Raw genomic sequence first — 27,206 nt, 5'->3', positions numbered from 1 at the left:
ACAGAGAAAAGGCCCCAAAGGAGCAAAGATAAAGATAGTGTGATAGCTTAGGCAAGCACAGAATGAGCCTCTGAACTTAGAGAGGAATTGACATAAAAATGTAAAAAGTGAAAGTTAAGGGAGGAAAAACAACATGGCTGCACTGCTGGATGATTGGACTGGGGCCAAGGAGAAGGAATAGTATGAGCTAAATCCTCACATCCTGTGGATGAAGCCATACCTGAGAAAGGAGAAGGAGAGCCGGTCTGTGGGAGACAGGCCATGGAAGGGTGGATTCAGTTGGTACAGGCTGAGCATGGGGTGCGTATCCATGGGGCAGTTTTGATGGAGGTGGTGCCCCCAGACCTCAGCAGTAGCACAGAAAGAGTAGGCGGTGTATTCCTCATGCACAAAGGTGACATCATCCAAGGTGTATATGGAGAGACTAAAGGCATACATGAGGTTAGAGGAAAGGTAAATTGAGGATCTGTGGACAGGACAGGAGACAAGACAGTGAAAATCCAACATGAAAACAAGTGTATCATTTATGCTATCCACACTAGGGAACAATGAAAGATTTTTAAGCACCAGAGTGATATTGTGAAAATTGAGGGGAATTAGCCAGGAGATCGTGTGCAACATCACGTCACATGCTAAGGAAATAATTGTCTGTCCCCTGAAATATTCTAGACACTATACACAGCGCAGAGATTAATAGTGAATAAAAAAAATACGACCCCTATGTCACAGAGAGAACAGTGAGCAAAGGAAGAATCTAGAGAGAAATGTTCCAATGACAACAACACTGTGAAAATCCAGGTTTAAAGAAAAATGACTTGATTATATAAAAAAAAAATTGTTTTCTTTTGTGTTTTCAGTTTGGGTGTGTTTTGTTGTTGTTGTTGTAGAAAAGTAATAGGTATCTGATAAACGATTGGAAATAAGTTGGAACCGAGATATATAAATGATGAACGTGAGGTTGTCAAGATTGGCTCATGTTAAGATCATGGTGACCGTAGCAAGGCCAAGTCCAATGCAGTAGGAAACTTTTGTAATGGGGCACATATGAGTGATTCATTTTATTTTATTTATTAACTGCTAGAGCTCTAGAACATACTTCCCAAAGCTTCTACTGATATCTTCTCCAGTTAATTTGGTCTGAGTCTTAAATTTTATCTGTCACAATTTACCTAGAGCATGAAACTTAGTTTTTCTGTTTGTTGCTCTTCCTAAACTACTCCAATAAGATATGTTACCAGGACAGGGAGGTGAGTATATGTGGGTAAATGTGTGCATAGAAGTACATATTCTCTACATTGTTGTGAAAAACAGAAACCACTTTTAGGCTAAACATTGATGTAAAAATAGCTCAACTTCATTTGTAGTTGCAAATAAGTTTATATTGGACAACTACATTGTATTTCACAAACATTTTAAAGTACCAAAAAGGGGGTGTCTGGGTGGCTCAGTCGGTTGAGTGCCGACTTCGGCTCAGGTCACGATCTCGCGGTCCATGAGTTCGAGCCCCGCATCAGGCCCCTGTGCTGACAGCTCAGAGACCGGATCCTGTTTCAGATTCTGTGTCTCCCTCTCTCTGACCCTCCCCCATTCATGCTCTGTCTCTCTCTGTCTCAAAAATAAATAAACGTTAAAAAAAAAAATTAAAAAAAAAAAAAGTACCAAAAAGATGAAATCACAGTCAATTTAAAGCAAGCCCTGTGTCGAATTACACAACCGTGTCAAACTCTCATGTGTGTATGAAGTAGTTAGGGACCCTTCTCTGGGCCTTTGCTTTCCCATCTTTGAAATGAGGAGATTGGGCCACACAATTTCTTAAGTACGTTTCCATTTTTATTGATGTGTCTGATTATGTATAACAAGGATTTGCAGGGCGGCGGCGGGGTGGGGGGCAGATAATCAATTTTCTCTCTGCCGTAGAACAGAAAAATGTTTTGTAAAGTCTTACTCTGCCATCTCATTGACTCTTTGGAAAAAAAGTCCTATGTGCTGTGTAGAAATCATCACCTTCTGATAACCTGCCCTGCCTGTTCCATCGGTACAGGTTCTGAGTGAGCCCATTGTGGGTTACACATCCAGGAAGTAAAAAGCCAGATGTGAAGGCACTGCATTGCTATGAGAGATGGAAAGAGAGAGAAGGATCACTCCATTCTCCGTCAATTTAGTGTTTGGGTGGGTGGGAGGTTGGAGGGGAGGGGAGGGATGACTTTTATGATCAATAAAATGATGAACTGGATTTTGCTTTCATGTAAAAGATTTACACTCAATGTAGGAGCAAATGAATCATTAATCATCCAGCTATCAACAATGCTTTCCTAGTCCTTGGGGATTAAGATTCATTTGAATCAAAGCACCCACTACCCCGAATTTTGAAAAAGATTTCTGTAACATCCAGAACTTGACATATATAATGTGACAACTGGTTCCAAGTCAGTCTATGCTTCTTTTCCTGTCCCCCGCCGCCACCCCCCCCAGCCCAGAATGGGAATCCTTGTCACTTTTCTCCCTTGTTTCAATGGTGAAGAAAAAAAATAAGTCCTTTCAAATTTATTTTGAAATGTAATGCCTTATCCATTACAAACTCGATTGTACGCAGCATTCTATGCAAGTCATGCGTGGATATGGTAGAATTCGCTGCTGTTAAAATTCGATTTGCTATTACTCCCATGGGGACATATTTCTGGGCACTTGACTCTGTGCATTCCAGTCTCTTGCCATATTGCCTACCCCCTTTTCCTTCTTGTCTTTTTGGCACCTCCTCATGTCCACCCAAGTTAGCTATCTCTGTTGTCTCCCTTAAGACATTAATCTTAGAATCACCCTTTCCCAATCCTAAGTGCTCAGCAACGCATTTGCCAAAACCAGAAACAGACTCTTCTGAGTTGAACTCAAGGGTCCATATTAAAATGATATACAGACAAACACGTATGAAATTGTGAGTGTGTATATGCATGAATCCCAATTCATATTCAGTCAAGTTTGCACAAGTCCTGAAGTCTTTGGAAAATGTGCCGTTCTGTAAAAAGACGCCCACACTTATGGTTCTCTGTACAACACGCAATTGTTACTGACATTGCTGTCCGGCCGCCCTTTTCGGGTGACAGAGGACACTGCTGTGAGCAGAGCCGGTTGCCTGGGAAAGCCAGCCTCCCCTGTGACCCACTTCCCCACATTTGAAACGTCGGTCCCATATCTCACCTGGCAGGAAGGGAGCCGTGGGGAGAGCTCTGTTGGCCGCTGACCCATCGGCAGCAGGCCTGCCCGGGGAATGAGGCAGTCGGTGCCTTTGCAAGACCGTCCTTTGCCTTTCCCTTTGTATTCTGTGAATATACAGAGGTTCAAAGAGTAAGAAATGGTCTTTCTTGTCCCCTGTGATTCCTCGTAGGCCCCTATATCTGCGGCCACTTATTCAGAACAGCCTCGTCAGCTGCGTGTGGTGCAGGGTGAGGTATAGGCACGTGCATGCTTTGCATTGTGCTTACCGCAGGAAGCTTGAACTAAGCAAAGCACAAATGAGCCAAGTTAGAAAGAGAGGAGGGCATCAGGTTCATCATCGGTGCCTTTAAATATCAGGCAGGACTAGGAAGTATGCTTTAAAAGATTTTCTTTTTCTTTTTCCAATTAAGTCTTCTCAAACAGAGCTCTCCCCACCATGGTATGCACTGTCTTGTCTTCCTGATTTCCCTTTTTTGGGTCTAAGTAATGCAAGCAAATAGGCATTGTGTTTACAAACAGCCGTTAGGGACCTGGCAACGGGTTATCTTGAACCTACTCTTAAAATCAAGCCATTACTTGTGCAACCCGTCCTGTAACTTCTAGACTCAAGAAATAACAGAGCAAAAACCTTTTGTGCATTTGATAAAGTCTCAGTGCGGGTGTCACACAGGTCGACAAGGTGGGACCCCAAGAGGACAATTTGAGTCACCCGATTGTTTCAGAAATCCCACCAAGTTTACCTGACCCAGATCATAAAGACATCCAACCAACATTTTGCGTTGAGTTCTGATACAAGTGATTCAATGAGACTCTGGATTTAAAGTTGTATAAGTGTATTTATTTATTTATTTTGAGAGAGAATGAGAGAGAGAGAGAAAGAGAGGGAGGGAGGGAGAAATCAGGGGAGGGGCAGAGAGAGAGGGAGAGAGAGAATCCCAAGCAGGCTACATGCTGTCAGTACAGAGCCCAACTGGAGCTTGATCTCATGAACCGTGACCCGGGCTAAAAGGAAGAGTTGGACCCTAACGGGCAGAGCCCCCCAGGCATCCCTGGATTTAAAAGTAAGTTGAATACAATGGAATTTCACTTTGGGCCTATTTACCTAATGGCTTTCTCCTTTGTTCGTGTTACTTTGAGTTTATACCAACTCCGTCTTTTCTTGTTCTCGATGTCTATTTGGACAACTGTGTCAAAATACCTTAATCCCAGGCACCAGCTAGGAGGAAAACCTCCTTTTTTTTTTTTCCTCCCCTGTAAATCCAACACAGTTTCTTTTCTGTTGCGTCTGCCCCGCAGACTACATTTGCTAACATTCTTGGTGATTTCCATAAAGATGCTCACATGCAAGGTGGTGGTTGAAATATCATTTGTGCGAACATATAGCGTAGAAAGAGGGCTCCAGAACAGAGGAGACCCTTGGGTCGGCCGCTCTGAGGCACGCTGGTGATTCAGGGGGCTCAGCTCCAAGGCCAGACTCTCTGAAGACTTATCTCTGGTACGTGCAAAGAACCCCTTTATTCCTCAAAGGAGGTTTAGAGAGCCTTCCTCTTTGAAAGACTGTGCCTTCCCCGGTTAAATGTAAACTGGTCATAAAGGCAGTAACTGCTGTCCTGGGCGGAGAGAAGGACAGGGTTTGCCATGGCAGCTTTAGAGTCCCTCCAGGTTTAAAGGCCTTGGGGCTCCTTGACGGTGACGCTGGGCTCCACTTGTAAGGACCTCAGTCCTGGCTGCTTGGCCCACACGCCGGGTTATCATCAGCTATGACTAAGCCGGAGCCAGCAAAGAGAACAATGGCATTGTTTTGTCTCATCACATGACGAAAGAGCAGTATGGGCACACTTTTTCTCTGTGACTCAGAGATGCATTCTCGGAATCCAAATAAGGAGACACGTCGCCTGCGGAGAGTGGGGTTTCCTCTGCCACCAGTGGGAGCTCCTCACCTAATTCTTCCCCAGAATTGATCCACCAGAAGATGAATTTCAGCCACTGAAGGGAACCCACAGTGTGTGCGTGCTGTGTGTGTGTGTGTGTGTGTGTGTGTGTGTTTCCCTTATGGGGTTTACAAAAAAGCATTAAAAAACCCGAGCAAAAATTCAGAAGGGATTTCTAGTGCCTGAAGCAGCAGGAGCAGAGGCTTTAATAAGGATGGTCTGGGGACAATTCTACTACGAGGCTAACTCAGTTACCCCAAACTCTCCCCAGCACTGTCAAAACTGGCTCTTTGGGGGTTTGAACTATGTCAGGGCCTCACCGAAGCTTCGCTGCTGCTTGAGGCCATGCAAGGCAACACATCCTTCTCGCCACCCCCTTTAGAGAGACAGGTCCCTTTTCTCTCCAACTGCTATCCCCTTCTGGTGCAAGGAGCTTGGGGAGACCTTCTGCACTCCACTGTGCACAGAGGTTTTCTTTTTTCTTTTTGTGTGTTTGATTGATGAGAACAGGAAGGAAAGGAAAGGATTTTGAACAACAGAAATAGAGAAAAAAAGAAGATGCGTGTAGAGATTCAGCGTATGTGGAAATACTTAAGTTTCTAAACTCTTGCAGTTCACATTGTTAATGGGTCCTGTTGGCGGTATTGCCTTTGGCTTGAGGGGCTCCGTCAAGACTTCAGGGACTCCTCCAGCTTTCCTCAAGTCACGCTGGGTGTGTGTGTGCAAGGGTGGGGGAAACATGGCGGAGAGATTACGTTGGTTTCTGTTCTGGTGCAGGTGGGGCCATGTGTGATTGCCTCACCCTTGAGTACAAAGGATATTCAATCAAATACCATGATCAATAAACACCAAAGGGAAGTCTCCATGGTGGGAGTGGACATGGCTGGGAGCCAAAAAAAAAAAAAAAGCAAGAAAATTGGCCCCATCTACCCTCAACATAAAATGGATCCCTGCCTACGCAATAATTACTGTCACCTCATGAACTCGGTCTTTTCTTCTTGTTCCCATACTCAGTTTCAGCGAGACAAAAGAGGAGGGGTCTGTAAAGGAAAGATAAAGGTAGAGGGGTTATAAAATGTACCCAGCTGCCATCCTGCTTCAGAAACTAATGCTGTGCCCCCTCCCCACCCCCGCCTTTTCAGAAGAAACCCCGAAAAACTAATGAGAAAAAATTTGAAAGTCCATGAGAAAAAAAAAAGAGAGAGGTTTTGCCCCCGTCTTTTGATGCATAGAGCCTACCAGATACAGATGTTCCTGAGCGGAAAGCATAGTGAATATTAAATGAGATGACAGAGTATATTCTCTAAAGTGGAGTTGTCTTAACCAGGATTTAGAGTTCCTCTTAAAAAAAAGAAAGAGCGGGGCGCCTGGGTGGCGCAGTCGGTTAAGCGTCCGACTTCAGCCAGGTCACGATCTCGCGGTCCGTGAGTTCGAGCCCCGCGTCAGGCTCTGGGCTGATGGCTCAGAGCCTGGAGCCTGTTTCCGATTCTGTGTCTCCCTCTCTCTCTGCCCCTCCCCCGTTCATGCTCTGTCTCTCTCTGTCCCAAAAATAAATAAACGTTGAAAAAAAAAAAAAATTTAAAAAAAATAAAAATAAAATAAAAAAAAGAAAGAGCTCTGAAAAATCAGAAGATAAGCCTAAGGAAAGCAGACTGGGGCAAGAAAGACCAGAATCTAAATACATTTACTTAAATTTGTATTTATATACAAAGAAATACCAACAACGGTCTTTATTAGAAGAGTTGTACTGGGTTTTTCTATATGCAGTTTATCGTGTTCTTCCCCTCCCCACCCCCCCAAAAAAAGCAAACTTTAAGACTATGCACACTTTTTCAGGATGAGAAGAGAGAGGAAATCATGTTTCTTCGGAACCGAAGGTCAAAGGGGAGGAGCACAGAGAGACCATGAAATGGTCAGCCAGAAAGTGAACTTTGGCCCCCGGGGGGCCCTAACCTGTGGTTCTAGACACGGCTTCCAAGATTCTCATCCTGTAGCTATTGAATCAAACACTAACCTAGGTGCTGTTGGGAAGGGATTGTTGGGATGTAATTAGGTATGGAGAGGATTCCCATGGGCACAGCCCAGCCGGGCAAGCCCTTGACACGCACAGATTTTCAGGCTGGTGGAGGAGGTCAGAGCGATGCAAAGAGAGAGGGACACTTGGAAGTTTGGCAGGAGGGTGGAATTCACCTGCTGTTGCATTACTAGAGGGCTTCGCAGTAAAGAATGGGAGGTTGTCTCAGGACCTGGGAGCGGCACCTGCTGACAGCCAGCAGGGACACAGGGTCTCTCAGTCCTGCAGTCTCCAGGTACCGACTTCTGCCGGTGACAGGGAGGACCGCAGGAGGCAGGGAGCTCCAGGTGGAGCACAGCCGGCTGACCCTGGATTTCACCCTCCAGAGAGACCCGCAGCGGAGGACCCAGCTCCACCCTCCTGGCCTCGGGGCTTGCGGACCTGCAAGGTCACACGCAGGTGGTGTGGTAGCACTGGGTCTGCGGTACTTGGTCACGACTGCGACACACACCCCCTCCTTACAGAAATCAAAGTGAAAGGAAAAGAGGAGCAAGTGACCTTGCAGTTCCTTCTTCCTCCAAAAAAGGAGCTGGATATTCCTCCTCCCGTTCCTGACACAGGGTCAGCTGGGGGTCCGCGCCACAGGCCATCTAAAGTCCCCACGTCCTCACCGGAGCCTCTCCCGACGGCCTGTGCTAGAGTGAGCCCCATGCCCACGTCGGAATGGCACCGGCTCTTCCAACGATAAGATTTCTGAGACATCTTTCTCTTTGTGAGCCCCCCGTCCCTTTTGAACGTGCACTTCAGTTTGTGAAGGAAAAGCTAAATCCTTGTGAGATAGCATCCCTGCATTTCTTAAAGTATACTCTCCCAAGTTGCAACTAAATGAGCCACGAAACGCAAAGTGTTGGCAGATGGGAAACCCCCTTCAGTGTGTGCGAGTGTGCTCCCCAAATGACCTTCCTTTTAATTTGCTGTCATGTCAACTGCAGATTGATTAATAGAAAAGACTAGAAGTATATTCTATATAGCAGGGGATAAAAATGCCGTTTTTCTCTTGTTTTTGTTTGACATTGGAAATCAGGGAAGAGATTGTTAGGGTAATAACTATACAGTGTCTTCCAGGGAATACTAATAATCTCTGTCCCACCCCTTTGGAGCAAATAAATAACCTCATTATTGCCATAATGAAAACAAGTTGGGGAATTTCCCAAGGACACGTGGAGACAAATTCCATCTTCCTATCTCCCTGCCCAACATCTTTGGCGTATAGAACGAAAGAAAGCATAGAACCACCAGAAATCGTTTTTTTCCCCCTTACTTCGTTTCACTACTGGACACTGTTTCTGTCCACATTCTCTTTCTTTTTCTCTTTCTTTTTCTTTTTCTTTTTTTTTTTCTGAGCCTCGACATTGAATCCAGTTATTAGGAAGTAAATTAAAAAGAAATGTTCTTGTTATATTTCCTTGTCAATAGGCTGTCTGTGTTGGCAGGAATTCTAAAGTCGAGACACTTATGAAAGCAGCGGGAACCTAACTTAAAAATTACGTAGAGAAGTGGATGAAGTAAGACGTCACAGTGTGAGCTCTCTGCCTGCCGAGCACTTTAAATTTTCTCTCTCATTTTTTTTTTTTTTTATGATCTAAAAATATCCAGAGCAGATCAACTGGGACTGCAAATAAAGAAAAGAGGCATGAGGGGAAATGCAACCTGAGTTTTTGGAAATATTTATATTTAAAAAGAAAAGAAAAATGAAAGAACATTTTAATCAACATTTTCTTGGTTATTATGAATATAATATACCCAGAATTTTTATCTCGTGGCTTTCTAATTCAGTTGTATAGCTAATGGTTGTAGACTATGGTAGCATTTTAAGCCCTCATTTCCTGTATCTTTATCTTTTGTTATTTATTTTAAAAATCCAGGAATATCTATACAAATTACCCTGGATAGATGCAAATCTATGGAACTAGAGAAACCCAATTAGGCACAAGGATCTGACTTCATTACTCTACCTCTGGCTTGAACCCATTGTCCTGTAAGCTCAAAGTTCCATAATATTTAATTCTGATAGTCAAAAAAAAAAAAAGTGAATTCATTCTAAAAAACCAACCAAACCACCTACAGGTATTATTTTCTGCAGGCATTGGCTATTTGATGTGTATGGGAGTTTTAGTGGTTAAGGATATGATTGCAAGCCTGTGGGGTTTTTTTCAAGGCTTGGTAAAATCAACCTTGTTTTGTGAGGTTGGTTTGATTTAGTACTATTCTGTGACAATTAAGGAGTCAATCATGGAAAATATATCCTAGCTAATTAGAGAACCCCCCCCCCTTTAATATGAGATTAAATAGATCCTTATAATCCTTTGGGAGATTATACCAAAATTGCACCTATCTGATGCATATTTTAAAAAAAACAGAAATTAGTTCATTTCATTATTAAATCTTAAGGTAGGCGGTAGGTATAATTTCCCCAAATGCCTGATGGACTCCCACGTAGTAGCTTCTGTGATGAGAAAGTGTGACTCACTCGGCCTACGGATGAACTGTTCTTTGTCATTTTGTCATCATTTTGAACGCGGCGGGCTTCGACTTGGATAAGTCTCCATAAACCTAAGTGGCTCAAACCATATCTTATTTAGAAGTCTTCGTATCGTTTCCCAAGCACATGAAATAAGTGGAATTTAAATTTCGTTTTGGTCCCTTGTAAAACCACCATCGTTCTCTTTATTTGGAATTTCAGGAAAATCATCTAGGGTAACATAAGAGTAGAAAGAAGAGAACCACCGTTTATCTCTGACCCCACGCCAGGCACAGCACTACGAAGTTTGCATATTTCACTCATCATCTGTCCACTCACAATGCCAACCCGCTGATACTCTTTAGGAAGTCACAGTCAAGAATCAACACAGAACTTGTGAACAAATTCAAGTTTAAAACCCACACACATACATTCCTATTAGCGATATGCAAAATATTACCTGCTGCAGTGTGAAGCAGGAACCCTTTTCCCCTCTGGCCAGTCCCCCAGAAGGACACACATGATTGACGTTTAGGTTTTGGCTCTTAAGAACAAAGGGACAATGTATACAGTCTGTTTCCTTTGATAGCAGCTCTACTCTTTGTGTCTTATTTCCCCTCTTTCATGAGAAATCTCTTCTTTGTTTTCAAAATCTAGGCGTATATATTCTTTGCCTTTTTCTTCCACGACCTAATTCTAACAAGTATCTTCCAAATGTCTCTCCGATTTCTCTGGAAAGAGGACTCACCCGGCAAACTTAACCTTCGGCATGAATTTATCCCTACCAAAGCTTATCTCTGCCCTTTGAGATCTCATTTTTTTGGAGTTCCTTTCCCAAGAGAGAGGCCTGCTTGTAATTTAAGCTCTTGCTAAACAATGATATTTCCACATGTTCTCAGTTTAACACATGAAAATTGTTTTATTTTGTTTTGTAAACTGACACAAATTTTCTTCTAAATGAATCAGGAAAAAATTGTGGGATTTTTTTTTTTTTTTTGAGATATAGCAGCACAAGATGATATTACCAAGGATGTTTGGTTTATAGTTAACTTTTGTGCACAGACCTCTGCCTTCCATTGGAAATCTTTCCAGTAACTACTGACTCAGACTTGCCAAGAGTTACTAAATAAAGGCAAAGGTATCTTGACTGAGGGCCCAACTTTATGTCAACTCTTCCTTCTGGCAACTTGCAGGAGCCTACATGTCACAAGTTTAGGGCTTGGTCCAAGATTTCTCTTCCACAGATACTGGCTTAACTTCGGGACTTTTCTATTTCCTCTGTCAGTGTGCCCAAGCCTGTGGTTTTACTTAGTATGTGAATAAATATCTCCAGTCCCTGTTTCTGGGATGATAACCATTCAGGTGAATAGGGGAAAGGTACACCATAAACTGTTGACTGAAAAACACATACTATGTAAAAGGGCACTAGAATCTTCTTCAATTTTTCAATGAAATCTAAAACACTTCCAATATTGCTTCAATTAATTATTGAAATCTAAAAAACAAAAAGGCCCGAGAAGACGTGTATCCCAATTAATTGGCTTATCAAAAGAAAATCATACAAAAGGGCCCTTGAAAATAACTCAATTTAAATTTTCTCGACAGTTTCTCACCACGGCAGAAGTTTGTTCTTCTCTTTGTCTGGAAGGCCGTGTCTCTCCATATTCACTTTCTAAGTATTGCAGCCCGTGTTCAGCACTCCCTCCTCCCACACAGGTAAGTCTTTATTCTGTCCACCTGTTCTACGAGGCCATTTCTGGCTAAGGCTTTCTTTATTCTGTCCACCTGTCCTACAATGCCATTTCTGGCTAATGCTTCTCCCTTCACACCAGACTCAGGACATAGGACACTTCCAACCACTCTCTCCCACCTCCCTGGAGGGCATGTAACCCAGAGAAGCCAGCCAGGCACCGTCCATCCATCACCACTTGGTTCCCAGCCGTGGGTCCTCTACCATAGAGGAGCGTGCTGGACATGGGACATGTGGAATTAATTGTAGCATCTTTAGGCTACAACCTAGCAAGTTACTAAATGCTTATCTGTGCTCTAGGATCAACCAAACGTTCTGCCATTTCACTACAACCCTCTGTCTGTGCTTGACTCTGCAGGTTGAAAAGCTAAACTACGTCTGCCTCACCAACAGTAGTTGAATTCTAGTCCCAAAGCTTACCACTGTACCAATATCATCTTCCTCTGCACATTCTAAGCTCTGCGGTGTGCACTCCCAGCTGCTTAGCTCTCCTGGGAAAAACTCAGATTTGGTATATCCCCTTACAATGCCAACCGTCGTGACGATCAAACTTAGAAACCCCAGCGACTTAAGATACATGGGAAGTCACTTCTAATTCACATCAAATTTAATCTGTACCAGGGAGAGGGGGGTTAGGGCACAAAAGCAAGGGAGTCTCTACGCCATGGAGGGAGTCAGGCTTCCCAGCAGGGGCAAACTGCCTTCTTCAACCTAAGCTTCCATGTTGCCGACATCCAACTTGCTGGATGGTATGGGGTAGAGGCGGAGTAGAGGACCGCCCAGGACATTTTTATATGCCAGGCTTCAGAGTGGTAAATATCAGCCCCTGGCCATGCCTAATGACAGGGAGGTAAGAAGACACAGTCCCTCTCTGAGCTCAGGGGGAAAGAGAGGCAGGTGAAGTGAGAAACTGATCCATCTATAACGGAAATTTAACTCTCACGTCAAGAATGTTCTTATTGCTTTTGCTCTAAGTTTCAGTGCCTGCTTGGAGTGCTCCCCCTCCCCCATGTGCAAACAAAACAAAAGTAAGCAAACAAGATACCAATATTTATTCTCAGCTCCCTTGTCTTTTGTTTTCCCTGGCGCAATACAATAAAGACAGCCTCTTTGCTACTTGAAAAGGGCAAAAGGAATGATGGGCACAAGGAAGAAATGGGCAGTCAAATTTCAATATAGAAAAAATATTATCCTAGTACTTATGTATCCACAAATAATGCTTAACTTTTGGGTGGCTTTTATTTCAACTGAATATTCCCCTGAATGTCTGGCTTCGTACCGTGAGCTGGCAATACACTGAACACTGTACATAAATTATTTGATTGAATCCTCTCAATCCCTGGGTAATGGGCACACTTATTACTTCCATTTTTCTGAGTGATTGAAATGACTTGTTGAAGGTCCAATGATCCTCCTTCTGGTTTGGCTTCCTGAGGACCCAGTATCTATGTTGGAACCCTTAGAATCGATATATCTTGCCTGTAGAATCGGTGGGTTATTGTATTTCATGATGAAAAATATTTCACATGCTCTAAGAAAGCAGGTGTTTTAAAGAGATCCAGGAGGAAACATTTTCCTAAGTCAAGGTTTTGTCCCATAACTGCTATTTTTCTCATAAATGAAACACATGTTTACTGTAGAGTACCTCCTTCCCATTCAATTGTAAAAAGGAAAGTGTTAATAGCATTAATTATGGCCTCTACCCCCTCCCTGAGGCTAACTAGAGACAAGTCTGGGAGAGAACAATAAATAAAATGCCTCAAACAAATGGAAAGGAAAGGAGACATGGAACCCAGCCTGAATGTTTTCGCTCGAATTGTATATGCTTATTAAGGATCGTGATGATCGGGTAGGTTCTGTGCACGAGGAGGGAACTGAAAAAGAAGAAAGGATGATGCTGAGGTTGGGGGGAGGAGGGGAGAAGTGGAGGGTGGGGGGAAGGAAGGAAGGAAGGGAGAAGAGAAGGTCTTTGAGGAAACCATGGGAAAAAGCTCAGAGGTGAGAAAATAAAATCAGAGCTGGAGGCTGAATTCCACCTGTGGAATATTGGGTGATTGCTGTTGACCTGTGGTGAACGATGTTAGGGTGAAGACAGGAACCAACAAGTATAGACACGTGACTCTGGAGGAGTAGATGGTACTTGTGTAAGAGTGGAGGTCCAGACACATATCAGCATAAAGGTACCATTTCCCCACTCAGGACCTTTCAACTGCCTCTTTTTTTTTTTTTTTTTTTTGATGTTTCAATTTTTTTTTAAGTTTATTTATTTATTTTTGAGAGAGAGAGAGAGAGAGAAAGAGAGCAGATGAGGGACAAAGAGAGCAGGGGGGAGAGCCAGAGAGAGGATCCTAAGCAGGCTCCACACCGTCAACACAGAGCCTGACACGGGCTTGGTCCCACAACCCTGAGAACGTGATCTGAGCCGAAATCAAGAGTCGGACCCTTGACCGACTGAGCCAAGCAGGTACCCCTATTACTGATTAACAGATAAAGAATATAATCTTACCTACTAACCTTTAAGTCAGATATCTTTTGTTGCAAGGGATTGTTGCAAAAATGAACTGGATGGATATATGGGAAAATATTGTCTAAACACTAATGCTCTTTAGCAATACCTGTCTCATCTCCCTTTACTGGGCCAATGAACCCGTTTTCTCCACCAAACACCTCTTGCATGTTTATGCCCGTGTAACCTTCTGTTCACATCCGCAGCTATTTACAAAGTTAATTACACATCAGCATAAGAAGTAGCTGGTTGCCTGTGCGAGGGGAGTTCGGATTTGAGAAGTAAGTAGATAAGAATCTCTGTCCACCTTTCATCAGATCATCTGGAACTTACTCCTACTTTTGAAATCTAATTCTCCTTAGACCTCTGAAGCCAGGCAGAGCTCTCTGTCCCTCCTACCCTTTACAGCGCTGTTTGTATTTAGTGCTTGCGTCAAGGCTTTAGAATTCTAAGCATCTTGCGTATATAATCCCTTAGATCTGAGTCTGATATTTGAAAATATTTGATTTGGTTTTTAAACTCTTTTTACCAACATCCAACTGTTCATCTGCTTTTCTGTCTTACTCTGCTGGGATGAAATTTCCTTGAATCTCATATTTCCATATGAGATTCTCATATTGAAATTGCTTGTATCTCATATTTTCTGCACTATCACCTGTGCACATGAGTGTGTCTGACACACACCGGGCACAAAAACAGAAGATAATTGTTGCATTAGGACCTGCCACCCCCATGTGTTCTGCTCACATCCCTGGAGCAAATAGCCCAACACACTCATATCAGTCCAGTTCATTAAGGTTCTTGTCAAGAAAACACGGCTAGCAAACAAAGAATCTTAAATTTGAGCAACACCACCCTTGTCCCAGAATCTTTTAGCAATGCCATGAGGGGGAAGAAAAGAAAGGTGTGAATGATATTGGAAAATCAAGACAGTAATAACGCATGAGCAGATATTTAAGACAAAGCCGCTGGAAGGCCATGGGTCCGCTCATCAAATACCGGTAATAGGAAGAAAGAGGGGAATAAGGAAGAAAGGTGCTGGGGAAAGACAATGGCCCACTAACCAAATGCTACAGTGGATTGTAGCATTTGGAGAGGTGATTGAAGGTAGAAGAACAAAAATGAGAAAAGGAAAAGGCTGGAGCAGTTGGGGTGGGGGGGGGAGAATTAAAGTCAGTTTCAGCAGCTATGGTTCCAGTCTCAGCTGCAAAGACCATGGGCCTGGTGACCCCGAGGAAGCCTCTTCGCATGGTGAAGTCAAACCCTGTCAACTACTCAACGGAGACAGCATCGCTTGGTGGTCCATGCTTAGTGTTTTGCGGGGATATGTGAGAAACTATTTTGAAAACTAGAAGTGGCTTTACGGGTGTAGCCTTATTATTGTACGTGTTAAGGTTCATTTTTTCTTCCAAATTAATCGTCATGGAGCCTGTGTCTTCGCCTGTAATTGCTTTTCTTTTGCCAACAAGGAGCCAAGAGAGATCAGAGCACGTGGAGTTTCAAAGTGCACCTGTTATCGTGTGTGTCCCCATTAAAGTTATGTGCGGGGCACCTTGGTGGCTCGGTTAGTTAAGCATCTGACTCTTGATTTTGGCTCAGGTCATGAGCCTAGCAGGGCTCTGCACTGACAGCTTGGAGCCTGCTTGGGATCCTCTCTCTTCCTCTGTCTCTGCACTTGCCCCACTCATTCTCTCTCTCTCTCCCAAAAATTAATAAATAAACTTAAAAAAAACATAAAGTTTGAGGTTCCTGGGGCTCAGTTGGTTAAGTGTCCAACTCTTGGTTTCAGCTCAGGTCAGGATCTTATGGTTCCTGAGTCCAAACCCTGCGTCCAGCTCTGTGTTGGCGGTGTGCGGTCTGCTTGGGATTCTCTCTCTTCCTCTCTCTCTGTCCCTCCTCCACTCTCTCTCTCTCTCTCTCCCTCAAAGTAAATAAATAAACATTTAAAAATAAAAATAATGTTATACATGAAATACCTGCACAAAGAGAGACAGTAGGATTAGGGATAGGAAGACTTTTATCTTTTTTAATGTTTATCCATTTTTGAAAGAGTCAGAGACAGAATGTGAGTGGGTTAGGGGCAGAGAGAGAGAGGGAGACACAGAATCCGAAGCAGGCTCCAGCCTCCAAACTGTGAGCACAGAGCCCGACGCAGGTCTCGAACTCACGAGCCGCGAGATCACGACCTGAGCCGAAGTCGGACGCTCAACCGACTGAGCCACTCAGGCGCCCCAAGGATAGGAATACGTTTTAAAGAGAGGAGCAGAACCTAGCAAAATAAGACATAATAGTTCCTGTGGCATCTCTGTACCAATCTGTAGAATTTGCAGTCATGTCTGTCTTGTCTTTGCAGCAAGTACTTCTAAGACAGCGCTAATCCTTACAAATCGTGCTGTGATGTGGAGGGCAGTATAAGGCATTTTACAAATGAGGACACCAGGACTCCAAATCTGCATGTATTAAAAAATATTGATGTGCTTATTATTTCCCGGCCCTGAGTCAACAGTGTTAAGTAATCTCACTCACAGAGATTCATGGGGTAAGATACACAACACATGAATAATATGATACATAGCATATAGGTGGGGGAAGATATATATATATATATATATATATATATATATATATATACACACATACATGATCATGAATATCTAAGTAAATACAATGAACACATGAATGATGATGTTTCAGAGTCCAGATGTTATGCAGAGCATCAACCTGAGTGATGTGATAACATCAGACCAGGGAGGATTGCTTTCTACTGGTTGATCAGGGGACTGCTCTCTGATTTTGGAGCAAAGACCTGGATGAAAAGAGCCAGCCGTGTGAACACCGGCATTCAGATAATTGCAGGCAGTGGGGAAGTGAAGTGAGACGTCCTCAAGGGAGAAGCAACTGCCAAGTTTAAGGGATCCACAAAGTGATATTACTGGCACTTAATAAGAGACGGGGAGGAAACACTGACACTAACAGCAGAGACATGGGCAGGAGCCTGATCAGTTGGGCCACGTAAGGTGGCTGGACTTTTATTCTAAATCCGAAGGGAAAATGTTGGAATTTCTTCCAAAAGGCAGTATTGTGATCTGGTGTTTTCAAAGCTCGCTCTGAGGGCACTCGGAGGGCTCTGTCAGTTAAGCGTCCGACCCTTGATTTTGGCCCAGGGCATGATCTCATGCTTCATGGGATCGAGCCCGGAGTCGTGCCCCTTCCTGGGCGTGGAGCCTGCTTGAGACTTCTCTTTCTCTCTCTCTCTGTCTCTCTCTCTCTCTCTCTCTCTCTCCCTCTGCCCCTTTCTCCCCATTCCTGTCTTCTCTCTCTCAAAAAAAAAAAAAAAAAGTCATTCTTTCTGTTGGATGCAGAAATTATTTGGGGATGGGGAAAGGCATGGAAGAATTGAAGAGAAGGGACGAGTTCGGAAACTTTTTTGGCAGTCCCAGCAGAAGATGTCCATGGGGTGAGCCAAGGGAAAGTGCACAGGTTCAGAGTATGGCCTGGAGAAAGAACCAGTAGATGGGCCACAAGGCGTTGAGGAGGGAAAGAACAGAACTCACGATGACTTTCTTTTTGGTCTGAACAGCACATGGATGGTGAAGGCATTTGGGGGAAAGGGCTGGAAAACGGATACCCAGCAACTCGGTAAATGATTTGCTGGACACCATTCAGATAGTAAATAGTAAATCAGTCAGAGCTTGACCCCAGCCTTGGAAAGTTTCAAGGATGTAGACACTTCACCACTTGGTCTGGTGTAGAATAGATGTAACACACACAAAATGTCCAAGATTTGGAAAGACATCAAATTATGAATACATTTAATTGTTCACATAGAATATGCTTTTATACACTTTTGTTCATGTGAGCAATTCTCCAATCGAAAATAAGTTATGAACATATTCACCCCGGAGAACTTAAGAAAATCCAGTTCTGGTGCAAATGCCACATTTCAAAGACAGACTTATTTATTTTTTTTAGTTTTAGGTGTAAGATGTTGTCTCCATTATTGCACTTTTGCTGCAAAGTTTGCATCTTTTAAAATAAAAAGTCTGATAAAGTTGCCACGTAGGTCATAGCAGAGGAAAGTATCAAGGGGCTAACACGGCCCATTTTGGATAAAGTAAACTAAGTTATACAAAGAAAATTGTAGTCAGAGTAAAACTATAAATATTGACTTAAACACTAAAACATCTAAGCCAATTGGTGGCCCAACCCTGGGCTGCTAGAAAGGTTCCCACACTTCGAGCTTAGTGACAAATTAGGGTACGTGTGGCCAGAAAAAAAAAACTTCCTTATGGTCTGGTATTACTTTAGGTGAATTATGGGTCTCATTTTTCTTAAGCATTTCTTACCAGCCACCTAGAGTTAATGGTGAAGTGTTAGATCATGCATACAGGTTGCATGAGCATTTAAATTAATTGAATTACATCGAGATTTACATGATTTAGAACTTTCTAGATTCCTGGTTAAAGACTCTTCATCCTTCAATGTAGCCCAACCCTAACATTTTAGGAGTCTAGTTTTAGATCATTATGGAAGTGAATTTTATTTATAACGATCACAAAGACAGACCTAGGGACCATTTATTCAGTAATGAAAATAAATGAATTCAGAGGCACCTGGATGTCTCAGTCGGCGGAGCATCTGACTCCCGATTTTGGCTCAGGTCACGATCTCACAGTTTGTGGATTTGAGCCCCAAGTCGGGCTCCACGCTGACAGCATGGAGCCTGACTGGAATTCACTCTCTCTCTGTCTCTGCCCCTCCCCTTCTCACACTCGCTGTCTCTCTCAAAATAAGTAAATATTTTTAAAAAAAATACAATGAACAAATTCAGATTTAAATGCTTAATTAAAAAATATAGTGCTTTGTGAAGAATAACAGGTAGCGTAACATAGATATATACGAAATAAAACATTTAAAATTAAATATGTATTGGGGCACCTGGGTGGCTCAGTCGGTTGAGAGTCCGACTTCGGCTCAGGTCACGATCTCACGGTTCGTGGGTTCGAGCCCCGCTTCGGGCTCTGTGCTGACAACTCAGAGCCTGGAGCCTGCTTCAGATTCTGTGTCTCCTTCTCTCTCTGCCCCTCCCCTACTCACACTCTGTGTCTGTCTGTTTCTCAATAATAAATAAACGTTAAAAAAATTAGAAATGTATGTATCATAATAGAATGAAATCAATTGATCACGGTGCATGTAGGCTTTTATTCATTGTATCTGCCATGGATGAGAATAAAACTTCGAGGTAAAAATACCTTAATTATTTTTCCTTAAATGTCATGTATTGTTGCAATCAATATCAACCCCTGCTTTACGGGGATGGTATGCCACCCTGAATATATGTCTGATATTCTAGGTAACGGGATACTTCTGAAAAAAACATGTCCAAGAACAATTCTAACAGAGAAGAATTTTTGAGGTTTGACTGGATCTGCTTTTCTTTAAGGGCTGACTAACTGTATTTGCCCTTATCCTGGTGAAGAGTTGAAAGGTACTTTTTTCCCCCCAAATTAAAGTATGGAAATTGGAAAATTAACCCTAAGTTTTTAGTGCAATGTTTTACTCTGGATATAAAGGTTGCATGGGGCTAAGGGGAATGGGCCAGGAGACCTCGCTCACTGCTGTGGCACAGCCCAAGGGAGGAAGGAAGGGAACGGTCATTAAATCAGAGCCATCTCTCTAATAAACGTGGCCCACGATGCATTTTTTGTATTTTCCATTTGTTCTCGGGGAGGCCAGTCATAAGTGGTCAAAAATGAGCATCAGAGGCTGGTACGGGGCATTTTCAATGAACATTTGCAGCTGTGGCTTTTGCACCCCCTGGCAGTTTGCCTGAGCCTAAGTTTGGAGACTTGGTGCAAAGACACATCACCCCCTACAATTTCTTGACTGTGGCCTCAACCAGGAATGCGTTCTTTGAAATAGCCAGCGGTGGTTATCAAGAAGGATGGCGATGTCTGCCGTCTGGGTCGGAAAGCTATAGATTAATGTGTTGTTTTAAAGTATGTAATGTGCCCATAGGCTGTTGCGATAGCGAAATAAATCATGTGGGGAGGGGGAGATTCAGGAATGCGAGTGTGGGGGGAAACAAAGTATGCCGGTTGCCAAGGGAACAAAGTTCTGATTAGTAAGAGCAATATACTAACCTGTCCCACATAAATCTTCAGAGCCTCAGAAGGGAGCTTTCAAGTGGGTAACAAAGGTGATTCCCTATTTCTCCTTGACACTCAAGCTTAAGATCTCAATTAAGTTGTTGATGACACTTGATAACTTCCTTCAAGTGTGATAGTACGATTCTTGCCCCCCCCCCAAAGGCCAACTAAATAAGCACATGTTTTGAAGTTTGGGGACAACTTCAGGGTACAATGAAAGAAGCCACTGCTGAACTTCGGATCAATTTTGACAGTGGATTTCGACAATAAAGTGAAAACATATTCCAATCCAATTAGGCCCGAAAAACATAACGCACTTTAAACTGTCAGACTACTTTTAAAGTAGAAAATTCTAACAAATATCAGGTTAGGACTGCAGATTATATGGTGGAAAGCATTGCGAGGAAGCATGGTCAAATTATAATGTGAGTTGCAAATAAACTTTGTTTCATTTGCTCGCAGTAAATACATATAATTTATAGCAATATATTATTGATATAATAGATGTTTTCCTAAGAACACACAGAAACCTGCTTAAGGAAGAAAAGAGGTCACTGAAATCTTTTAGGGCAAAACAAAAAAAAAATACACTAAGCATTTAGATGTCAAATTGGAAACAAAACTACTTTTAAAAATATAGCCAGATCATAGAAATCATTTTTTGTAACGTGATGTATTGAGCAGGGTAGTCTTGAGATATACAGAGGAGTGGTAGACCCTGTTCTTTCACTAAAATTAAGCACTTTTGGGTACTGTCTCCGCTGAAAGGGGTGTTAGAGTTTTAGCGTTCATTGTTGGCATCCCGTGGAGGTTGCATGACTGGAGTATGTGGGAGACCGAGAGGACGGGCTCTGTCTTATCTACCGTTAGGTTTGAACATGCCTTTGTGTAACCTGTTTTTTAGGAATGGCTTTGTTGAAGTTCCCAGAAGGAGCCTTGGGGTAAATATCGTTGCTTATTGCTACTATCCACCTGATGATAAGGATGAGTTTGGATGTGATGAGGACATTTCTCCCCTTCAGATCAAACGAGACGCAAAATCATGACAGCTTGCAAAGCTAGCCAATATCTATAGGAACAAAAGAAAGAGAAAGACAGCAAGACAGGGGGAGGGGGCGGATGGGCTCAGGGCCAATTACGAAGCCATGTCTGATACTGACTAGAAGTGGATGATACTCTTAGGGGTCCAAATCCATGGGACCGAAGGACACTCAGAAATCAGGTCTGACTCTCTACTGTCCCAGGGCCCCCCTCTGTTCTGGGAGAGAAACTAAAAATACAGGCTGTGCTCCAAAGAACACACATGAGGGCGAGTGCCCTCTGAGAACCAAACAATACGATAATGTTTGTTTCTCACTCTTTTGATGGGTGTGTGTGTGTGTGTGTGTGTGTGTGTGTGTGTGCATCCCTCACGTGTGTGCGTGTGGGATCCCTCACGGATAAGTGCTTTGTTTGACATTTCGGGCATAAAATATCCTTTTGTTACCTTGTGGTCTCCACAGAGCCAACGTTTATGGTTCCGATCTGTTCTTTAGGTCCTTTCCTTGGCCGTCCTTTGTTGTTTGAAAAGGCAAGACATGGCTGAAATTGTTTTCAGTGATCCATGTGAAAAATAATGGATAACTAACTGGAAGCATTTGATGTTGTTTTACTAAAGTCAGTTAAGATCTCTAGCTTTAATCTCTGAAGGCAGGATTTCTTTCATGGTAAGGGATCTGTGCCTATCTACTTGTTTTTTTTTTCTGATATGTACATCTCTCTGGATGTCTCAGAAACGTTGGGACATAAGACTTTACACATCACCAGATTAATAAAAGTGCTGGTGTGAGTGAAATGGGATAAGTTAATTTTAGTTCTAATTTGAAATATCGCATGAAGCTCTTTTGAGCGAAAAAAAAAAAAGAAAGAATAAAGTTGTCTCTGGGAAGAAAAGTGGAGACTTTGTTTTCCAGTACTCTGTCTCAGGATAGAAATTGTTTTGGATCAATGTATGTCCATGAAAGGAAAGATTGTGCATTCTATTTCTAGATTTAAGAGCCATCAAAATTCAAAGCACAATATTGGGCCTCTAGAAGATGTTTACGTAGGAAACAAAAATGTTAATTTATCTTGCTTTTGGCAACTTGTAAAACAGAACCGTAAAATAAATAATAAAAATGTGATATTTTTCTAGTATGCTGTAAATATCCAACACAGCTGAGCAGGACCTCCTTGCAAGTTATGCACCCACATGTTACAGTATTGAGCTTGGCTTAAATGCAAGTATCACAGAACCCCACTCAACTCTGATTTAGAGGCCAACACCGTGGGGAGTTTTTAGGATGCACTTCACCAAACTGAGGGATTATACCATGAAAAGGGTTATGTGCGATCCAGGAAGCAGGCAGTCACGAATTGGGTTAGCCATTCATTGCTGGTACTTTTGGTGTGGGCTCTATCCTGCTCTCTCCTATATCACATGACTTCATATCCGCTCACATTCTCTACCAACTCTCCCTTCCTAAGCCAACTATCAACTTCCTCTGGGTTATCTCTGCACTTTGGGAGTTTTGCTAACTTCTTTTGTATTCTGTTACCTGCTGTCCTTTTTGGTCCTTACAGTTTTCTGCATTTTTGATGTCTTTCTAGGCATTTTTGCATTTCAGTGGGGTTGATGGACAGAGCAGAAGTGGATCATGCATTCAGCCTACCATGCTCCGTTCAAAATTTCTGATATTTGTGATAAAAATAACAAATCTTTATCATGATTGCGTAACATACACCCCACCATTCTGTTCTTTTCTTTTTGCTTGTGATGTGGAAAATGTTTTGGGGTATGATTTTTTCTTCTTTTTATCACAGATTATTTTCTTTTCTTTATTGTTTCAAGGTGGATTGAACAGTTACATAACTTTTCATTATTTTTAAACGTATTAACTCAAATTTAGCTGCGATATATTTTGGTTTACTGTGTAAACTGAGGTACCAATTTGAATTATTTTTTTTTTTTACTACTTTTTTCAAGTCATTTTGCTTGAAAGAAAATTCTTGGCATAATGTTCCAGTTTCCAGTCTAGTGATATTTCTATTATATTTACTTATATATTATGAATCCTATTTTGACCTATTACTCTGATGATCTTTCTAGGAGACCATAGCATACTTTATATTATAAAGAAATCCTAAACAGGAGGGTGTGGGTGGCTCAGTCAATTAAGCGTCCAGCTATTGGTTTCAACTTCAGGTCATGATCTCACAGTTCATGAGGCTCTGTGGGCAGCATGGAACCTGCTTGGGGTTTCTCTCTCTCTTTCTCTCTCTCTCTCTCTTTCTCTCTGCCCCTCCTCCACTCAGGCTGTCTCTATCTCTCTCAAAATAAGTAAATACACTTAAAGACAAAGAATTCCTAAATAGACACTATTTTCTAGGAGACTCTCCTTTTTTTTTTTTAAATATATACTAATGCCCAGAGTCTAACCTTTCCTTTCTGTTCATTTTTAAAGTTTTATTGATCATTTTGTTTCTTCGAAAACCTAATTATCAATTTTGCATTAAAAATTTCACTAAGCTTTTGTAGTTAACCTTGAAACAGAGAGTGAAACATCTTTGAAGACTGAATTTCATTTCTATTTTCCATGTAGAAAGGGAATTCAAAATAGCTGTCATAGAAAGAGGCAATCAAAGAGTACGCAGCCAAATAAATCGGTGGGGGAGAAAAACATATTTTATGCACTCAGCACACAGTAAACTCATAAATATATTATGTCAAAATTATCTTATTTGTGTGCATATGATTTTTATCCTTCTCATCCTGGAATACAGCAGTGGTCTCTCTTTTCCTTTTTTTTTTTATTTTCTTGCAGATTTCTCCTTGAAGTTTTGAGAAACAACTCTGCTCGTTTCCTTACAGAAGTATCACCTCGTGGTCATAGGAATTATGTGAGTGAATTTCATCGCAGAGCAAAAGGGATTTACCGTTCAGTTAATGAAGCTCGAACTTCATCCTTATTTAATTTCTAAAACCCTAATAGGGGCACTAGGAGGTCCTCCTAACTGTATGTTGTTGTTTTTTTTTTCAAAATTGTAATAGTAAGTATTTTAAAATTTTCTTGTGCTAAAAGAGGGTGCCCTTGTATGAAAAAAAAGGGAACACTTAAGGGTTCCTCCATTTGAGACTTAGATCTTCCTTTAGTAACTGTAATTGGCTCTTTTTGCTCCAAACATGAGCTCATGTTGCAGTGAGCATCAAATGAGATAAAATATGCCAAAAAAAAAAAATCGGTAACACACTATGAGAATGTCAGCAGTTATTTTAGATTTTTAACAATTTATTCAAATCAGAATAAAAAAGGCATAAATTTTGGTGTTGAATGAAAGATGCAGCCAGTTTAGGAAGGCACTAAATGCCAAGGGAGGGGATTTTGAAGGAACCAGGGTGGAACTCTGTTCTGTGTATTTTCTCGGAGTCCCACAAACGTCATCTGTAAATTTCTAGACCAGACCATGCATTATTCCTCACTGTCTGTTGGGCCATGTGAATGAACTCTCAAATGATCTCATGAGGTAGCATCATCGCCTCCCTTTTATAAATGAAGAAACAAAGGCGTTGACGTGTTAACTAACTTGTTCAAACTTTTGTGGCTTTGTAAAAATGAAACTGCAGGGCAATCTAGGTATCTCTCCTCAGAGCCCACATTCTTAAGTGCTGAACCATTTTGCATCTTCTTTGGCAATAAATAAAAGTGAGATCGGAAGAATTGTGGGTAACGTGTAGGAATCTATCGCATTCATTCAAGTGTAAGGACACGGCGGTCAGAATGAAGAAAAAACGCCCAGGAGACGCATTTCAAGGCCAACATGGGCAAGATCTAATGATACACTAGTAAAGAGAGTGGGGCAAAGAGATAAAATAAATTCAGGTATTGAGACTGCCTGGCTGTGCAGATAACAGTCACAGCCCAAGACGAGGGATTTGGACTCTAAGCTCACAGATTCGAGTTGTTCACATGCTCATTCTCATCCGCAGTCGGAATGCTAAGTCAGAAGGCCCTTGGAGTCAAGTGAAAGCTGACAGAGAGGTCAGACCTTGGGATAAAGTCGGAGCTGTTGGCCTCATGGTGAGTGGCTAATCCATAAGAATAGAAGTTCTCTAAGTAAAGACCGAGGAGAGAAAATCCTGCAGGACCCACTATATATTCTTAAATACCCAGTTATAGGGAGGAAGACAGGACTATCAGATGTGACAGAGCAGGACGCCTCTGTGGCAGGAACTGTGATAAGCACAAGAGTTAAAGCAAAAAAGGCTTCCTCCTCTACCTCTGCCCATGTGTTCAGGGCTGCTGTTTCACAAGCCATTTGGGGATCCTGGGTGGCAGAAACTCTGCTTCCAGAGTCTCTCTAAGTGGAGCCTCTGTAGCTGAGTTTACATGAGTGAAGGCAATGGCATTTGCGCCATTGGGCATGGCCTCAGAAAATGTAATCAAAAGTCATTTTAATGACGGCCCTACTGAAGGCCTTTGCATCAAAGAGCATGCGTTTGACAGAGTGCCTCATTATCTTAAGTGTGTGCCTATCTATTTGAAGAGGGAACATCCTCTGAACATCATCCGAGTACACATCCAAAGCAAGTTATTTATACTTTAGTTATGTCTTTGTCAACACATTAGATATTTTTGTACTGTGATCTTTTAAATGTAGCCGATATTTTAATTTTTCCATTCTCTGCGGGAAAGTACGAGTGTGGCATATTAGAAGGCTCATCCTCAGTGTGAGGTTACTGTGTCAATTACCGATGAGTCTCGGAGGTTTTTAAGTAAACTACCTTTCTCCATTTGTAGGAGGTGGTGAGTGACCACCGATTACTGGATCCCACCCCCAGGAAAACCCTAGGGGTGCTGGAAGGTTACTGCTCATTCAGATTAGTTACCATTCGGCAGCTAACAATATTTCCCCTGCATCACACAATAGAAAAAGAAGAGAAAACAGACAAACTAAAAATTTAAAAAAATATTGTGTCCGTCGAGTTGGAAAGAAAAAAATAAAATGAGACGTAAGACATGAGGAAATGAGGAGAGCAAAAAAACAAATTGAAAGATTTTATTAGGGAATAATATATAGCAATTAGATGCAATGGACTGAATTCATATGTGTCAACATGAATAGATCTCAAAAACACAACGCTGATAAAAAGAAATGAGATTGGATTTGTGCATCACACCAAGGGTACAAAACTAGGGCAGCCAAGAAGTATTTTGAAAAATATACCAACTTTCAAAACAAACCAATAGTATTTGGACAGGAAGGGCATATTTTAAGTATTTTAGGGTGTATTTCTGTGGAGAGGAGACAATAGGATTGGAAATGCAGAAAAAGAATAGAATGGAATGGAATAGAATAGAATAGAATAGAATAGAATAGAATAGAATAGGACAGTGTCCGTATAGACTGTACCATGTAAACTGCAGAATATCAGCAACTCTGTATTGTACCCTGAGGTCCTTAAGGGAATTGCTGTCTTTGTAGAGGCTGGTTGTAGACAACAGGCTTGAGCAGTGGAAACTTGACCAAGTCAAAAGGGCCCACAGCAACCCCCCTGGTGAAACAGGCCCGTGAGGCAACTCACTGCAAAATATCCATATGCCCTAACTAACCAATGGGCTACATGCAAGCAGGTACAGTTACCAAAAATGGGAAAACTCCATAGGCCCTCATACTTGCTCCCATTTCCCCTTTAATACATCTCCCACTCATTTCCTCCTTGCAGACAGCTTCCCCGCTGTCCTGCCCACAACTCCCTTGTGGTATATTCAGTAAACTTCTATCTCCTTTTTTCTGCCTCTTGTGAATTTTTTCAGCACCCAGACCACCCAATGTTCCACCCAATGTTGTCTCACATTTGGGAACCCCCATCTGATCACGAGAGACACCACACTCTTCATTTAAGAAACATGAAAACCCTCTTCATTTTACAGTGTTCTCTAGATTATTTTATATTTTATTTTATTTTATTTTATTTTATTTTATTTTATTTTATTTTTGAGAGGGACAGAGTGCAAGCAGGGGAGGTTCAGAGAGAGAGAGGGAGACACAGAATCTGAAGCAGGCTCCAGGCTCTGAGCTGTAGGCACAGAGGCTGACACGGGG

At 42.1% G+C, this 27,206-nt stretch overlaps 1 long non-coding RNA gene across 1 annotated transcript; it reads right to left on the bottom strand.

Moving 5' to 3' along the window:
- Positions 1–8,905: 8,905 nt before the first annotated feature.
- On the bottom strand, positions 8,906–10,571 carry LOC128775313 (uncharacterized). The gene is made up of 2 exons (XR_008420045.1): positions 10,140–10,571; positions 8,906–9,910 (listed from the first exon to the last, which is right to left on the bottom strand). It is a non-coding gene; the product is annotated as an uncharacterized LOC128775313 (long non-coding RNA).
- Positions 10,572–27,206: the final 16,635 nt, after the last annotated feature.

This window comes from Panthera pardus, unplaced genomic scaffold (genome assembly GCF_024362965.1).
Source record: "Panthera pardus isolate Hobbes unplaced genomic scaffold, ASM2436296v1 HiC_scaffold_1, whole genome shotgun sequence".
NCBI lineage: Eukaryota > Metazoa > Chordata > Mammalia > Carnivora > Felidae > Panthera > Panthera pardus.
This window is presented reverse-complemented; position numbering and strand designations above follow the sequence as displayed.